This window comes from Schistocerca nitens, chromosome 1 (genome assembly GCF_023898315.1).
Source record: "Schistocerca nitens isolate TAMUIC-IGC-003100 chromosome 1, iqSchNite1.1, whole genome shotgun sequence".
NCBI classification, from domain to species: domain Eukaryota; kingdom Metazoa; phylum Arthropoda; class Insecta; order Orthoptera; family Acrididae; genus Schistocerca; species Schistocerca nitens.
In genome coordinates, this window is record NC_064614.1 from 510,202,529 (window position 1) to 510,221,933 (window position 19,405).

The following is a 19,405-nucleotide window of genomic DNA, read 5'->3' on the forward strand; positions in this document are numbered from 1 at the left end:
TGTTGTCCTCGTTCCGATGGTGTTACCGTTATGCAGTGGCCATACTCAACGACATACGCTTACTATTCAGTGAAGGTAACAAACATTGCCTTTCCGGTCTTGTTTGATTAAAATTCAGTTTATTGACAAGGGTGGGCTGTGTCGTTTTTCCCTAGGATTGTATGTGTGCTGTGTGTTGTTCCAAGACTATCTAGCTAACGACCTTGCAGTATCCAGACGTAATACGCAACAATATTTTGTAGCAACGTCATAGCATAACGCAAATGTAGGACTAAAGAAATCCACAGAAAGTGTCCAAACTTTCAACTTTACAAGCAATTAGGCGAGTCACGCTGTCTTCTATCGTCTCTTCGTAATTCAGTGAGTCATAGGCGTCGGAATGGGAGGCAAGAAGTGTAGCCTTTGCTGTTCTCCCCCTCCCCTCTTTTTTCCTGGAATCCAGGGTAAGGATTTTTTATCTGGTTGTTACACTGTTGAGAAATTACACCATTTCCTTCGGCGCTGCTGCGGGTTTTTGCACTGGCTTTAACTCGACACAGAAGCAAACCCTTGCAGAACAATACTGAAACTGAGCTCCCAGTCTTTAATCTGTCGATCACCCGTCCATTATTGTTGGGTGCGGACCCAGCACGTGGAGACTATTCAGTTTACACAGCAGATCGTTGTGCTGGCCCCAAAAATGCGGTCGTGTTTAACATTAGATGTGTTTGATTCAGTTGCAGCAAGCTCTTCGTGCAAATCGTCTGAAAAGTAAGACACGCTTTCTGTAACATTAATATACAAGTAGGCCTACTCGTTTTCTCGACAATATGCACTAGAAATCTTTAATCTTTCAATAGTAGATTCGCCGAGACAAGATCCCTGACAATTACAGTGGGCTCAGCGCTACACCTTCGCGCGTCCACCTCAACCAATCACGTAGCGCCATTTTGTATACGCTGTAATACCAACGCCTCAGTGCCGTTCAAGTTCTGTAGCCGACAATTTTTTCCGCTGCAATCGCTTGTGCTCCGCAGATGAAAGCTGGTAACAGCACCTCCAGCTCTGAAACATTTTCTCTCGCCGAGTGTACTACATATTTTCAAAAAAACGGTCATTTAAGACTTGGTATGAATTGTTTATTACGTTTTCTAATTTCTTCACGAGCATAACTAGGTTATTTTATGCTTTGTGTAGCCATTTATACTAGCAGCCAGAACAGGTCCTAGGTTAGGTCCCGTTACCCCCTATGACTTAACTACAAAAAGCACTCAAAAGTTTAATAATCTATTTTGAATGCCCATAATTGGACATGACAAATTAATTATGCAAAAAGAAGATATGTTTTACTACACAGTGCGACCTCTTGATTGTAACAACAGTATGTGCACACTCGAAGAAAATCCTCAGCAAGGAGATATGTGTTACTGCATTGATTCAAATCGAAAGGTGGTTATCTGTGCTGATCCCTATCCCACCGCTAACAACTTCAGACACCCCCGGTAAAAAATGGATCTAATATGTCAATGAATGATTCCAAAATCAATAACACATAACATTAGTAGTAGGGCAACAGAGGCATCACGCCACTCTATTCAAATTTATTCAAGATGACGGCCAAGGATGTGGCCACATCGCAGTGACGTCACGGCATAAAATTCAAATTTTGGCGGGAAAATGAGTCAATTTGGCTACCCCCACTAACCTAATTCCATTCCCCCTTCCTCTTCTCGCCTCCAACTCGAAATTTGCAGGAAAAGGACTCTGCCTCTGCTGGGCTTCCGGATAGGACGGACGTAAGTCTTTATTTTGTATGGAGTGCAGTATATTATTTATTTTAAAATTTGAGTTGCCATTCATCAAGCACTGAATAGTAGCTCCATCCATTGTATTCACCTTGAGGTCTTAACGCCAAATGACCTAGTACACAGCACCATCAGCAAAGGGCGCTGTTGACCTCCCCCCCGCCCCTCTCATGACGTAATCCAAGATGGTGCTCTGGGGAAAATGGCGGGACTAGGTGCTGCCAACGGCCTTGCCGCAGTGGTAACACCGGTTCCCGTCGGATCACCGAAGTTAAGCGCTGTCGGGCTGGGCTAGGACTTGGATGGGTCTGCCGAGTGCTGTTGGCAAGCGGGGTCCACTCAGCCCTTGTGAGGCAAACTGAGGAGCTACCTGATTGAGTAGTAGCGGCTCCGATCTCGGAAACTGACCACATGCCCCTCCATATCCGCATCCAGTGACGCCTGTGGGCTGAGGATAACACAGCGGCCGGTCGGTACCGTTGGGCCTTCATGGCCTGTTCGGGACGAGTTTCGTTTTATTTCGTGACTAGCTGCTGGACTGGGAGGACCTCGCGACGGTAGGTTAATATAGCGTGCACAAGGCAGTATTTAAACAATTTGTTTAAGAATATTGTTTATTTATTTCTGAAATCGCAATACACCTCGAAACTGATGCTGGGTTTAAACAATTTGAATGATGTCAAAAAACTGAGGTACTTTTCTTCCGATAGCGAGAGGAACCACTTAGTTGCACAGATCGCGCTAAACATATCTGAAAAACTTTCTCGCGCTCGCTCCGTGCACCAGAGGCGCGGCCGCTGAAAGAAGCAATGCGTCGGGCTCACAGCACCGGCCACTGGCAACCGTAGGGCGATAGCACTAAGCACTTCCCGTCACGCTGGAAATACCCGTAGCCTTCCTCCTCATCCCTGGCGCACCTTCATTCTTTGTGGCACAAGGATACCCCTTGTCTTTGAACACAAACTGCATCAGAAATTATTAAATCTGGTGTTGAAGCAAGATGTAAATTGTCACATACATATCCTGAAGATGTCATAGGAATTAAAAGTACCACAGCACAAAGAGAGAAAAAGAGCTTTGCTGATGACCCAAGAATAATTAATCAATTTGCGATGTAATTACACGCTTTTCCCAAGGAATACTACCACCACACTTGAGCCCAGAACGTGAAAGGCTATCGGCACTCTTGTGTAACCTCCCAACTTTCCTCCCTGAGACACTTCGCGCGCCTTTGTGGGAAATACCACATCCTTCCCTTGTCGTTGAGGACGAGCTGTTTCAGGAGTTATTAAACCCAATTGAATATACCTCTAATTACTCTTTCAAAAAGATCGCTGCATAGTATTTTTCTTCAATTTTGCGATGTATAAGGGGCGTTCAAAAGGAATCGAGCTGGAGGCATAGTTACAGAAATCAGTAAATGTATGTTAGACGTATTGACCCTGGCTGTTGAGACACTTGTCCAACTGTGACACAAGGCGGTGTATGGCTGTCTCCTAAAATTCTCGGGGCTGCGATGTGAACCAGTTCCGCACGTACAGCTGGACGTCGTCGTCCGCACGATTGCAGGAAAGGTTACGCTGACGTTCTTCTTTGACTAAGATGGCCCCCTTCTGATTCACTTCCTGCAACACGGGACAACAGTGAATGCCAGCGTCACTCTCAATCCTTGACACCCTTCGCCAAGCGATCAAATCAAAACGACCAGGCAATCTCATCCGTGGGGTCATTCTGTTCCACGACAATGCAAAGTAGTCCAGTGAAACTGTCAGAAAAAAAAGCCTGTACCTTGCGAAAGGTGGGGTAGAAGATTTTATTTTTTTAACTCGTTCATATTGTAGGAAAGGTTAGAAAACCAAGTTTTGCCAACGAAATTTCTCTTGGGAAAACTTTCTACAGTCAAAACACTTCGAAAATTTCGGACTTTTTTCAGTTTTTTCAAAATATCTCAGTTTCATTTGCTCCTATCGCTTTGACGTCTAGTTTCTTTTTTAAAGAGCACAAAATTCTCTACAAATTTGGTTCTTACCATTTTTTTCTACTCCCAGTATCTAAGGCGCTACAGCGCGTCAAAGAATACAAATTTTTCAAATTACGAGCAAAGAATAGTTTGTGACAATTTCCACGATGTAAAGTTCCGTAGAAAAGATAAAGTTGTGACTCTCCTTTCTGCGCTCAATTCTGTAAAAGCTGGGAGCACTAAAATTACTCCTGTTGATCCTTTAACTCTTTTCCAAAGGATTTGTTTAATGAAACAAAGTGAAGAAGAGTTAAAAGCCTTTCTGAAATATGAACTTGCTCCTTGCCCAATGACCCTATTCTCAGAAAAAGGCATGCGAAAAGGAACAAAATCTTCATTCTACAATGCCTTCGTTCCAGTGGAAGATGTGAAGTCAGGTGGACCGAGTAAATTTTTTGTCATTGATGGAGGGTACCTTATCCACAAAGTGACTTGGACTCGAAATGTTTGCTTCAAGTCAATAGCCCAAAGCTATGTTTCTTACCTGCAACGTCATTTTGGATCTCAATTTGCTATTGTATTTGATGGGTATCCATGTGAGGGAGACAAATGTAGCACAAAGAGTACTGAGAGGATTCGTAGGTCCAAACAACATTCTTCGGTTGACGTTGTGGTTGAATCAGATATGGTGAACCAAGTCCCTCAGGACAAGTTCTTGTACATCGAACGAAACAAGATGCGTTTGATCACACTTCTTAAAATGGAATTTCTGGAGTGTAGCATTGAAGTGCACCAGGCACAAGAAGATGCTGAAATATGAACTTGCTCCTTGCCCAATGACCCTATTCTCAGAAAAAGGCATGCGAAAAGGAACAAAATCTTCATTCTACAATGCCTTCGTTCCAGTGGAACATCTGCCATTTCAAGAACCAAAGATTTTGGAAGTGTTGCTATTGTAGGAGAAGATGTTGACCTGCTTGTGCTCATGACCGGTTTGGGGCAAGGCATTGAAAACTTATTTTTCTTAAAGCCAGGAAGAGGAAATGCAGAAGACAAGTGGTTTTCCACTGCATCTTACAAGTTTGACAGTGAATATATTCTGTTCACTCACGCCTTTAGCGGATGTGATACAACATCTGCTTTTTTTGGCCAAGGAAAAATTAAGTGCTGCAATATTGTTGCGAAAAATGAGCACCTAACCTCAGCGCTTTGCACGTTCAATAAACCACATGCTACCCGTGAAGAAATAATTACTGCAGGAGAACAGGTTACTATAGCATTGTATAGTGGAGGTGTCAGCAGTTCCAACACACTAGACCATTTGCGGTACCAGCTATTCGCCAAGTCTGCCACAAAAAGCAAACTGAATCTTGCACTGTTGCTACCTACACAAGATGCTGCACAACATCATTCGTTTCGGACTTACCAACAAGTCCAAAATTGGATGGGAAACTGGGATCCTCCTGAGAAATGGGGCTGGAATCACAGTGACCACGGTCCAATACCCGTTATAATGAGCCAAGATCCAGCACCTGAAGCACTTTTTCACATTGTTTCATGCTCATGCAAGCTGAACTGTGGCGGAGCGTGCTCCTGCAGAAAAGTGGGTTTGAAGTGTTCTTCAATTTGCAAGAAATGTATTGGGGTCAACTGTGAAAACGTGCCAAAATTTTTATATGAAGACAGTGAAGAAGCTGTTATGGAGGATGTTGAGGAAACCGCTGACGAAACCAACGAACTTGCTGAGGCTGACTCGCTGTTTAAAGAAGAGGTCAATCTGGGATCAACTCTATGTACAGACCCTGAATCCGTAACTCAAGGTATTTCTGGTGACACTGAGGAATCTGGCCCATCAAAACGTTGGAAGTGATGTTCATATCTGTCTCAAGTGCGCTTAAGTGCAAAATTACAAGTATTAAACACCCAGAACTGTCAACATTTTTTAGTAACTGACAATGCATTTTAATTGTAATAAAGCTACTTATTTTTAATGTCAACTGTGTGGCTTTTATACACAAGATTAATTACCTACCTAATTAGGTTGCCTATTGCAGCTAATAATAGTTCAGTTTCCTGAGACAATTTATTTTGTGGTGTGTGTGTGTGTGTGTGTGTGTGTTTATGTCTCTTAATGATGTATTTTTACATTTATAGTTTTACAAATACCAGGGCTGAGGTGGCCCATAGTGAACTTCAGGTAGTGATGTAATAATCACAATAGTTGGGCGCCCAGCAATCCTCATGTTGCATACACAGAAATTGAATACCTGAAAGTGAGGTGGTAAATTCCAACTTAATACATGATTTACAATGTATTTATACTACACAAACAGAAACTGAAAAAATAGTGTTCAAAAATAAGGTATCTTGCCACTATGCTCAAAATTTGAAAAATTGGTATTTTTTGAGGCGCTGTAGCGCCTTGGATACTGGGAGTAGAAAAAATGGTAAGAATCAAATTTGTAGAGAATTTTGTGCTCTTTAAAAAAGAAAATAGACGTTAAAGCGATAGGAGCAAATGAAACTGAGATATTTTGAAAAAACTGAAAAATTCCGAAATTTTAGAAGTGTTTTGACTGCAGAAAGTTTTACCAAGCGAAACTTTGTTGGCAAAACTCGGTTTTCTAATCTTTCCAACCATATGAACGAGTTGAAAAAATAAACTCTTCTACCCCACCTTTTGCAAGGTATATCTACAATTTGACTGGACTAAAGCCTCCTACGGCCAACCCAGTCTCGGCACTCCTGCAGAAATTCAAATGGGAGGTTCTCGGCCAACCTCCATACAGTCCGGAACTCTCTCCTTGTGATTATGCCATTTTTGGTCCCTTAAAAAGGCTCTGAGGGGCAAAGGATTCACCTCGGACGACGACGTCTAGCTGTGCTTGCGGAACTGGTTCACATCGCAGCCCCGGGATTTTTATGAGACAGCCATTCACCACCTTGTGTCACAGAGGGACAAGTGTCTCAACAGCCAGGGTCAATACTTCTAGGATACAGGTACTGGTCTCTGTAATTATGCTTCCGGCTCGTTTCTTTTATGAACGCCCCTTATATACCGCCACACTTCAACACAGACTCAAAAGATCGTGGCATACTTGTTAAACCGCCCAGCCTTCATCCTCCCTCCCCCCTGAGACAACTCGCGCGCTTTTGTGACGATCCAATCCACAGCAGTAGCAGCTGTCATGGCTAGATGTTGGATATCGCCATCAATCGGGAATATGACGTCGCGGTTGGATTTTTAAAGCACTACAATCTCCTACACTGGTTTTCTCCTACTTTAGGAAGAAGAAGGAGGAAGAGAAGGAAGGACCTACAACAAAAACAAATACAGCTGTAATGTATTGAGAAGCGCTAAACACGACACACTTAAACCAAAATCCAATCCACACCAGTGGTTGTCATGGTTGGATGTCAGAGATCGCTGAAACACTCGCACATCCCATGCGCTTGTGTCCTGATGGCCCACAAGCAGTGAGCCAATCCACTCATACGCAACCAGCGTCAACGCACAGAGGTCAGTGACAAAAAATGGCGCCACGACCAAAGTCGCTGTCATGAACGCGTGTCTATGTCACAGTGCGCCACCTCCAGCCATAGAGAGAATCCGGGGATGACTGGAATGGTAGGGATTCGGATGTTATCAATACGTCCAGCACCAACACTTGCCAATATTGAATCGTGTCAAATTTCCACGGAGAATACATTCAACACACACGATCGCGGAGACAGCCCAACGCATACTGAGTATTAGTTCGCTATTCAGCCATCCCGAGAGCACTACCGCTGGGTCCTGTTCCTGCAGCTGCAGGCTAGGACCGTGTAGGCGGCCGTAACTTTTGTTTGTACTCACCATTCGCAAGGCTTAAACCGGAAATGCCATTCGTTCCTCTCAAAGGCTACCTCCACTACATGGTACCACACGCCAAAGGGTGTCGTCCTAGGAAACTAGGCACATATTTATCATTGTAATCACAATGAAATATTACGATTGCAGCCTCAATATGGCAACATTCGACAATGAGCGAAGTTTTGGAAATACCTCCTCCTGACAACTGTGGCTCTGGAAATATCAATATCTAAACCATTCTTATGGCTGGATATAACTTTCCACGTAAAATCTTTCTACCCCCTTACAGCTATCGATGCGGTGAAGTTGCAGTTTTCCACTTCAAATCCGTACCTCCCTTGTGACACGACAAAGCAATTTTCTTTTTACTCGTCAGAACACCGACCACAGTAACTCTACGCCACAACACATACTTTATAAGAATCCTGATCACAGCGAATCTGTCGACATCTTCGTCGATTAAGTGAATGCAGGTGGCACCAAACAATACTGAGCGGAAAAAAAACTGTGATGGACAGACATGTCTCATTTGTTTTTCTTGCTAGTGGTACCAGTGTGTCTTAGAAAGAGAGGCGTAATCGTTTTATAAGCGGTCAGCTATTAAAAACACGATCGCAACGATTATGTTACTGTCACTCAACATGGAAAGCTGTCTTGATCATAGGTGATGATCCTATTAAATATACATGCATTGATCGATTGGAGCAGGTGGGCAGTGATTGAAGTCGCTTCCACAGGCCAGGGTAAATTTTCTCCACCTGTACTATAGGAAGTCCGTATCCCACAGACCATCAGTCACAAGAGAGGATCCCTCTGTTGCTGTTTGATACAATTGCCTTTTTTTTTTTTTTTTGCTGTAACATATCGAAGTAGTGTATGAGTGCAGGTGTGTACACAGCCATACATCTTGTTTTCCTGCCATGACTTTGAGGTCTGTCACAGGTAATAATTGAAGAGTTGGACAAAGCAAGATGTTGTTACTATGGTATACTGCAATAGGAACTTCCTCCTCCTCCTCTTCCACCTTCCAAAAGTAGTGGGGAAAACCTATAGTGCTTTAAAAACCCAATCGTGACGTCAAATTCCCAATTGATAGCGATATCCGAAATCTAGCCATGACAACAACAACAACAACTACTACTACTACTACTACTACTACTACGGATTGGATCGTCACAAAAGTGCGTGAATTGTTTCATGGAGGGAGGGTGGACGAAGACTAGGAGGTTTCACAAGTGTACCATAATCTTTTAGAGTCTGTGTTCATGAGAGGCAATATTCGTCGCAAAATTGAAGCAAACTACTGCACAGCAATATTTTGATATTGTATTTAGAGACATATTCAGGTGGATTTAATTACTCCTGAAACAGCTCGTCCGCAAGGACAAGGGAAAGATGTGGTACTTCCCACAAAAGTGCACGGAGTATCTCAGGGAGGAAGGCTGGGAGGTTTCATAAGTGTGCCGATATCCTATTACATTCTGGGTTCAAGTGTGGTGGTTGCATTCCTCAGAATAAAATGTGTAATTAGATTGCAAATTGCTTAAATATTCTTGCATCATCTATAAAACTCTCACTTTCTGCAGTGGTACATTTAGTTCCTGTGACATCTTCAAGATATGTGACAATATTTCACATCTGCTTAAACACCACATTTAATAACTCCTGAAGCAGTTTTTGTTCAAAGACAAGGGGTATCCTTGTGCCACAAAGAATAAAAGTGCACCAGGGATGAGGAGGAAGGCTTCAAGTATACCCAGCGCGACGGGATGTGCTTAGCGCTGTCACCCTGAGGTTTCCGATGGATGGTACTGCAAGTCTGGCGCATGGCTTCTTCCAGAGGTCCCGAATGTGGTGCACAGAGCTTGAACGAGAAATTTTCCGGATATGTTTAGCGCAATCTATGGGAGTGTGGCTACACGGTTCCTTTCGCTTTGGGAAAAAATACCGCATTTGTTTAACATCATTTGAATTGTTTAAACCCAGCGTCAGTTTCGAGATGTACTGCGATTTCAGAAACAAATAAACAACATTCTTAAACAAATTGTTTAAACATTGTCTTATGTATGCTTTATTAGCCTACCGTCGTGCAGTCCTCCCTGTCCAGCAGCTAGACACAGACGGAACGAATTTCCCGCCATTTTTTTGCCCAGGACCGCTGTATTGGACTGTCACAGTAGAGAGGAGGATCAACAGCGCCCTCTTGTGTTGGTGTTGTGAACTAGGTCTGGATGAAGGTACTAGGAGGAGCTACTCTCTAGTGCTCGATCAATGGCAACTCACATTGTTTAAATAAACAATATACCACACTTTATACAAAATAAAGATTTATATCCATCCTATCTGGCAGCACAGCACAGAATGAGTTCTTTTCCTGCCAATTTCCACATGGAGGAGGGGATGGAAGAGGGGACGAGGGAGTTCAGTTAGTGGATGTAGCCCAATTGACCTATTTTGTTGCCAAAATTTGAATTTCCCGCCATGAAGTCCACATGACATTGCCACATCCTTGGGCGCCATCATGAATAAATTTCACAACAGTGCAGTGACGCCCCTGTTTCCCCACTGCTAACATTTCAGCAGTTGCGAAATCATCTGCGTAGATGCAGATGAATTAAAGTGTTCTCTACTAATTCATATTAGCAATAGTCAGAAATAAGGTAATAGCAGTCCATATAATTTTATTTCTGTCAGTCAATTCGCCGAGCCTTCTTAGAGTGTGCATGTAGTATGTGCACAGTGTACATGTAACATTGTTTAAACATTGTTAAAGAAACCACCCATGCGAAACAACTGTGTAGAAAACTTGACAGTGATGATAGATAAGAAATAAATGATCCTGATGATATAACCAAAATTGTGAAAAAACAATGAAATCGATAATGGTATTGTGAATATAAATGTTAACAACTTACCATTAAAATCTATTAAAACATATCAGAGGGCAGTACTTTCAACTATTGTGTATTTCGAAGCCGGCATGATTGTGCTGAAGCTGAAATTAACAAAAGCCGGTGCGGAAACAACTAAGTCGAATGTTATAACAAGATCTGATACAATGGAATACACGTACTGGTATTACTGTTGCTAAGATTACAGTGTAGGCAACTTCCACAGGCGGTAGTACGGAACAAATTAAGATAAAAAACATGGACTCCAAAATGCACACCGTAGAGCTATGAGCATCTTCGCTAATATGAAACACATCCCTTCTACTGCAAGCTCTTTGGTTTCCATAGTTTTGAATGAGGTGATATGGACCACAACAAGGAAACATGCCCAGTAAATATCGGCTCTAAATTGGGTATCTTACGAGCTATGGGACTTTATTCAGTTCTTTCCCAATAGCGAGGATGAACAAGTGCACATAGTCTTAAAGTATGCATTTTAGAGCCCGTGTTTACTACACAATTTTTTCTTGTTTTTGTTCATACTGCCACCTCCGAAAGTTGCCTACCGTACAATCTTAATACATTCCCATCTTGTCCCCGCACGAGAAGGGCGACAGTATTGTGTTATGTGGGAAGATTAGCACACCACAATCCAACTAGGTATTCAGAGCCAAACGGCAAATGAAGGCAGAATTCTCTTTCTACGAGGCATGGAAACAATTATAAGTGAGGAAGAGAGTAAGGGTTAAATCAAACAGCGCATACTTACTCTGTAAGGTAACTGAAAATTTTGACGGACTCTTGGCAGAGGACAGGGATTCTTCCGAGAGAGTTGGTTACGTAAGCGAGCGGAGAACCCGAATCTGAAAATTTGTGGTAAGGTCTCATGGGACCAAATTTCTGAGGTCATCGGTCCCTAAGCTTACGTACTACTTAATCTAACTTAAACTAACTTCCGCTAAGGACAACACACACCCATGCCTGAGGGAGGAATCGGACCTCCGACGGGGAGGGGGCGTGATTAAGGTACGACGCCGGAAGTCACGGAAGCACTATCGGTCTACATGGTGACACACGAAAAACCGACTCCGAATGCTAGACTGCTCATTGCCGCTCGCCTATTTTCATTTACTGTTTCGAAACTATTACGACTACGCGAATACGCATTAGCTTACGTGTTATTGCTTTATTGTCTAATGCTTACATGTTTATCTATTTGTTGTATCTGCCCTTGACGGGCAACAATTCGTGCGAAAATGGCGAGCAGTCTGTACTCGGAGCCGGTTTTTCGTGAACCACGCTGTACGAGCCCGCCCTCACAAGTGGCCCTACATGCTTGCGGTGGGCGCAACTACTAGTGCACGCATACAGCAGGAATGTGAACAGAGAAAACTTTCAGATGAGCAGACCAGAATTTTTGTCGCAAATTTGCCCCCAATGTCACGTGATCATGGCGCTGTAGAAGGTTTTCCTTATGGGCTCTTTAAATTTTGAATGTAATTACACCGGTAGTGCAGACGCTCCATTCAAAAGTAGTGTTTCGATTAGTGCATCCCTGAAGTTGGGTTCTGCGAAAGTGCAAAACACCCATATACGGCTGTCATAATGTGTTCACTGGATTTAAACTCCTGTTTTACACTATCCGCGCTCTTTAGATGTGAAAGCGGATGTCAGGGGCTGTCAAATTTAGCAAGCACGGCAGATATTCCAACAATTCATAGTTCCAGAAATAATTCAAAAGCCAAGATCGCTTAAATACTGTTTACTGGATAACCGGTTTCAACACACTAAAGGTGCCATCATCGAATCTGAATGTATATTAACATTCATAAACCATTTGGATATAACGATACATGAGGCAAACTGCTGCTCGAGCACACAAGATAAAACTACTTGGTACACGACCGCTGCTCGAGCAGCTGGTCTGCCTCATGTATCGTTATATCCAAATGGTTTATAAATGTTAATCAGCATTCAGAACCGATGATGGCACCTTTAGTGTGTTGAAACCGGTTATCCAGTAAACAGTATTTAAGCTATCTTGGCTTTTGAATTATTTATGCAACAGACTGATCGCCCCACTACGCACTATGTGTTCACTGCAAAATTCATAGTTCATTCCGTTTTCCCATTTCACAACTATTTTTGTGGGAATGTGTACAGCCCGGATTAACGAAGACTTTTTCTTTTCTGATCTGGCTCTTCTCGCGCATTTTTCATTCAAATTTACAAAATATTCGCTAGTTACTTTTTTCCTTTTGGTTACGTAGTTAATAAGAAAAATGCTTTTTCAACTTCATAAAACATTGTTGATAACGTTTCCGGTGTATGAAACTGACATCGCACCTACTTCCACAGACTCCTACTCCATGTCCGGAATGAAGAACTAGCCTGCTGCACAAGGTAACAATATGGCCCGATACGTTTTTTTCTTTTCACTTTCGTCCAAGCATTGATGAGAAGGCGTACGCCACACACTTCCTCGTGGTTTCACTTGTGGCTGTAGATTTGGGGCACACTGCTCGTGCATCATGTTCAAGAACAGTACTTATTCCTTAACTGTTAAGAACGAAGGAGCAGGTTGCTTAGGACTAGCCACTAAATGGATAAGTTCCCAAAAGTGAGTAAACACACAAATAAAAATAATAGGAGGCATGGTTGTCTAGTTTATGTATTTGAACGATACGCACAGCGGGACTATTTCAAACAGTCATGTAAACGTAACCATTCTGTTCATGAAGCGGAGATATCAGTATATTAGTACATAACATGAATCACCATGACGGGAAAAAATGCCACTGATGTCAACACCATTTCGCAGAACGTTAAAAAGACGAAAAGAAAACTTTGGCTGGCTGTTGCTTTTATAATAGGCCGAACGCTCGTCTTGTTTCTCGGTCGGCGATCGTCCTTTGGCGGCCGGGCACAGACAGATCGGGTTTCTAACAACGGGGCCAATGAATGGTTAGCATCTGGCGACGCAGCCGTTGCCTGGCGTACAGACTCAACACCGTTGCATATTATAGGTATCAAAAGGCTGGTAGTTTTCCGTGCGGCACGCAATAGGCTGGTATGGTGATCAAAGCATTCGTCTTAAATCTCTGCATTCGCTCTGCTACTGATGCAACAAGAAACAAGTTGACATATCGGGGAAGTGAAACAGAACGAGTGTTAGAAGATAAATCAAATGGCTACCAGAACGGCTGCGCTTTGAAATTCAAAAACTAATGGTATATCTTCAGCTGCAACGCTGCTCTGCAATTCATACTGAAGTGCCTAGCAGACAATCATTCTGCCGTGCCACTCTCTTAACAGCGCGTGGGAAGAATGAACACGTGAATCTTCCTGAACAAGCTCTGATTCCTCTTATTTTATTATGATAATCATCCCTCCTACGTAGGTTAACGACAATAATATTCATAGTCAGGGGAGACAGTTAGTGATTTAAATTTCGTGAAAAGATCTCGAGCGGCCGCTGTGGCCGAGCGGTTCTAGGCGCTCCAGTCTGGAACCACGCGGCTGCTACGGTCGCATGTTCGAATCCTGCCTCGGCCATGGATGTGATGTCCTTAGGTTAGTTAGGTTTAAGTAGTTCTAAGTCTAGGGGACTGATGACCTCAGATGTTAAGTCCCATAGTGCTTAGAGCCATTTGAACCAAAAGATCTCGCAGTAACGAAAAACATCTTTGTTTTAATGACTGCCATCCCGACTCGCTTATGATATCCGTGTCTCTCTCTTCCCTATTTCGCGATAATACAAAACGAATTGTCCTTCTCTGAATCTTCGATGTTCTTCGTAAATCTTATCTCTTAAGGATCCCAAACAGCACAGCAATACTACAGCAGAGAACGAGAAAGCATAGTGTAGGCAGTCTCTTTAGTAGACCTATTGCTTCTTCGAAGTGTTCTGCCTATAAAACGTAATCTTTGGTTTGCCTTCCCCACAATATCATCTATCTGATCGCTCCAACTTGAGTTGTTCGATTGTAATTCCCGGGTATTTAGCCGAATTTATAGCCTTTAAATTTGTGTGATTTTTCTTGCAGTAGAAATTTAACGAATTTCTTTATGCACTCATGTACCTCACACTTTTCCTTGTGGAGAAACAATTGACACTTTTTGCACCATTCAGATATCATGTGTAAGTCATTTTGCAAACAGTTTTGATCCTCTGATGACCTTATAGACAGTATATGTCAGCATCGTCGCAAACAATCTCAGAGTGAAAGGATTTATAATATTTTCTCGGGGAACGCCGGACATCACTTCTGTTTTGCTCGATGACTTTCCGTTGACTACTACGTACTGTGGCCTTTCTGAGAGGAAATCTCGCTTGCAGTCGCATAGCTGAAGCTGAAGCAGAGAATCTGGTTAGAAGTCTCTTGTGTGGAACTGTGTCCAAAGTCTTCAGGAAACCTAGAAATATGGAATCAATTTGAGATGCCTTGTCGATAGCACTCATTACCTCGTGCGAATAAAGAGCTAGGTGTGTTTCACAAGAAAGAAATTTTGTGAATCCCTGGTGACTGACCATTACCACCGATGTAGTTGACAATGTTCGAACACAGTACATGTTCCACTGTCCTACTCGAGAGTGACGTCAGAGATGGTTCAAATGGCTCTGAGCACTATGGGACTCAACTGCTGAGGTCATTAATCCCCTAGAACTTAGAACTAGTTAAACCTAACTAACCTAAGGACATCACAAACATCCATGCCCGAGGCAGGATTCGAACCTGCGACCGTAGCGGTCTTGCGGTTCCAGACTGCAGCGCCTTTAACCGCACGGCCACTTCGGCCGGCGACGTCAGAGATATGGATCTGTAATTCAGCGGATTATTCGCATTTCCTTTTAAGTATTGTTGTGACGGGTGCAACTTTCCAGTCTTTTGGTACGGTTTTTTTTTTTTTATCAAACAAGCGGTCGTATATGATTGCTAAGTACTTTATCAAAATCACAACAAAAAATTCTGTGTGTTGCCAGTTACGTGGATACAGATGGGGGGCGCAAGCTATATATTTAGGCCTACTTAAATTCATCGCCTACAGACGAGTTCTAATTGCTGGTCAAGACAATAACACATTTAACAATGCCACGTGCTGCCAATATACATGTTGCATGGAATAGTGAACAGCATATTTGTAATATAAATGTGTGTGTACACATTCCCGGAAATTATCGATAAAATTTCTATCGATAAGTTGTTTTCCATCTGTGATTTTAACACTTTTGATTTTTTATAAGGTTTTATTCACTTTCTGTGAGATCTTATTTCACACATAACCCAAATTATTATTCCTTAAAGTAATTATCCTCCCAGTTCTGTGGGTCACACCGCTCTCAACGATTCTTTGACATGGTTCGAGTCTGTAGGTTGTAATATACACAAAATTTCTTCATAACCATTAGCTTTCGGCCGGCCGGTGTGGCCAAGCGGTTAAAGGCGCTACAGTCTGGAACCGCGTGGCCGCTACGGTCGCAGGTTCGAATCCTGCCTCGGGCATGGATGTGTGTGATGTCCTTAGGTTAGTTGGGTTTAAGTAGTTCTAAGTTCTAGGGGACTGATGACCTTAGAAGTTAAGTCCCATAGTGCTCAGAGCCATTTGAACCATTAGCTTTCAACAAGAAACGAAATAATGGGTATTTCTGTATAGCGAACATTACCATCTTCTTTTTTAAGGTGTAATAACAAATATAATATTCACCTTCCGCTGATTTTTGTTTATTATTAACTAGTTTTCGGATTACTGGGCCATCACCAGGAATGGACTGTGCGGCTGGTCCCTCGGGCGTGTGTGTGTGTGTGTGTGTGTGTGTGTGAGCACATGATTAAAATATACAATATTACTGTATTAGAAGCTCTATTGTTATAATGTTGAAGTTTGTGAGGTAAGCAAGGTAAGGACTATGACATTTTATTGTGTTTTAATTTTGTGTAGCAGTATGTGTCATTGTGATGGTCTGTGGGTATGTTGCTGGTTGATTGCATCATGTGAAGGTCAAAAGTGGTGATGTGCTCAGTTGTAATTGATCATGTAGAAACAAATGGGGTTTTGAGCTAAGTGTTTGCTTGCATCGAGAGCTTCTAGCGGGTTTAGTTTTTCTCCCTTCAGTGTGGACTTGGCATTTGTGTACTTCCTTCAGCACATGTTCGGCAAAGGTGTAGTCTGGCTTATATAAACTCCAACTGTGTTCGTTTTCAGTCAAGCTAGTTGCTACAGCTCTGCTTGTTTGACTAATACGCAGTTTGTTGCAGTCACTGCAAATGATTATAACACCACTGTTACTTAATAAAATCTTTTTCTTTTTTTTTGTCCTTGCTGTAGAATACGATATGAGCTGTAGTGCCTCTTATGCAAAATGAAGTTTCATAATTGCAGGATTTGAGAGTCGCGGCCCATTGGTCAGATAGCTATGGGATCGAACATCAGTTGCTTTAGATATGAGTGTTGCTGCAGAGAGGGCACACATGTAGCGCCATATTTTTCTTTTTTGTTTTATATATACAGACTGAAGCGATGACTGAAAAGTTGTACCAAGAACTCGAGCCTTCTCCTCAGTGGGCAGATGTACTAATCACTAAGCCACAGTGACACAATGACTCAAGCATCCATGACGTATACGTGTAGAGTGAAGCGATGAATAGGGAGAATAACAAGTTAGCTGAGGCGTGAATGGGAATTTGGATTAAGGTGGGAGGTGCGCTAGGGTAAGCCGTACAGTTATACAAAGCAACTGTGCCCAAGTGGTGCAATGGAGAGCAAATCAACCTAGTGAGCAGGAGACCATTATTGAATAGTTGGTGCAAATATTCATTCATCGGTCCAGTCTGCATATATACATCATGGATGTCTGAGAGCTGGAAATGTCTCTGAAACTATATAGTTTCATCTTCTTTATTTGAAAATTTTGTTTTGACATTAGTATGGCAGTAAAACGATGCACCACGGAATGGTAGCCTGCATGTTTGTGTGTCACTAGGTGAAAAAATACCGTTCACCATCGAAATTGGTGATAAATCCAACACAGATATCACTTCAAATACACGTTGCTTCAAAAGCCCAGCCGCGAGGGATTAGCCGAGCGGTCTGGGGCGCTGCAGTCTTGGACTGTGCCGCTAGTCCCGGCGGAGGTTCGAGTCCTCCCTCGGGCATGGGTGTGTGTGTTTGTCCTTAGGATAATTTATGTTAAGTAGTGTGTAAGCCTAGGGGCTGATGACCTTGGCAGTTAAGTCCCTTAAGATTTCACACTCACTCAAAAGCCCATAATAACAAACACGCACAATACTCAATAACACGCAGCGGCCTATCAGCAAGCCAGGTCTCTGTAAAGGCTCCTCGACTTTCATATTTTTTATTTGCATTCCAGGTGTTCCAGGCGCTCTATCTTGTGAGGATTAATTTATTCATTACATTCGTCATTCCACCAATGTTGTTTACATTTCTTTGTGAGGAGTATAAGACGATCAGTTTGGGGAAGATAAAGCGTCCATAGCGGCTGCCCTGACGTTGCACTTGATAACAGAAGCAAGACTGAAGAAAAATCAAGACACGATCATACGCTCTGCCGGCGAAAAAGAAAGGCTTTCACAATGTAAAATGGTGCAAAATGTTCAAAATTCTGAGGAAAATTGGGAATAAGATACCGGGAAATACGGATAACGCACAATATGTGCAAGAATCAAAAAAGAACAACAAGATTGGAAGTGCTCGGATTGAAAAGATTGTAAGGCAGGAACGCAGTCTTTCGCCCCTACTGTTCAATCCATACTTCTAAGCGAGGTTCAAGAGTAGTATTAAAATCCAGGATGAAAGGATATCAATGATAGAATTCGCTGATGAAATTGCTGTCAAAAATGGTTCAAATGGCTCTGAGCACTATGGGAGGTCATCAGTCCCCTAGGACTTAGAACTACTTAAACTTAACTAACCTAAGGACATTACAAACATCCATGCCCGAGGCAGGATTCGAACCTGCGACCGCAGCGGTCGCGCGGTTCCAGGCTGTAGCGCCTAGAACCGCTCGGCCACTCCAGCCGGCGACATTGCTGTCCTAAGTGAAAGAAGAATTATTACAAGGTTAGCTGAATGGAATGGACGGTTTAATGAGTACAGAAAAGTGATTGAGAGTGAACCGGAAAAAGTCAAATTTAATGAGAATCCGTAGAAATGAGAACAGCGAGAAACTTAACATCAAAATTTTTGATCATGAAGTTGACGAAGTTAAGGAATTCTGCTACCTTGGAAGCAAAACAACCAATGCCGGGCGGAGCGAGGAGGACATAAAAAGCAGGCAAAGAGATCATTCCTGGCGAAGAGCCTTCTGACAGTATCAAACATAGACCTTTAAGTTGAGGAAGAAATTTCGAAAAATGTACGTTTGGAACACATTATTATATGGTAGTGAATCATGGACATGTGAGAAAATCGGAACAGAAGGGAATCGAAGCATTTGCGATCAGGTACTACAGAAGAGTGTTGAAAATTACGTCGACTGATAAGGTAATGAGTGAGGAGGTTCCCCGCAGAATCGGCGAAGAAAGGAACTTAAGGAAAAGACTGTAGAGAAGATGGGATAAGATCGTAGGACATGTGTTAAGACATGAGGGAATACTTTCCATGGCACTAGAGGGACCTATAAAGTGGTGAACAGTTGTCGATCACTTTCCCACTTGCTACGAATCAGTCGCGAAGTAGATGTCTCTTCCACCAATTTTGTCGTATTGATGGTGTCCATAACCGCCCTAATCGTCGTTTAACATCCCACTTTGTAGACTAATTCGCTTCCCGTCTCCTCTTAAGCAGCAGTGAAGCTTCCATGCCTTGTCGTCTGGAATATTGTGTGCTGATTCACGCCGTCACAACAATTCCATTGGGGGGGGGGGGGGGGGGCACATCCTTTTAATCGTACAAATTT

At 42.7% G+C, this 19,405-nt stretch overlaps 1 pseudogene; it reads left to right on the top strand.

The window, feature by feature from the left end:
* The first annotated feature begins 2,004 nt into the window (after window positions 1-2,004).
* On the top strand, window positions 2,005-2,111 carry LOC126203014 (5S ribosomal RNA; annotated as a pseudogene).
* Window positions 2,112-19,405: the final 17,294 nt, after the last annotated feature.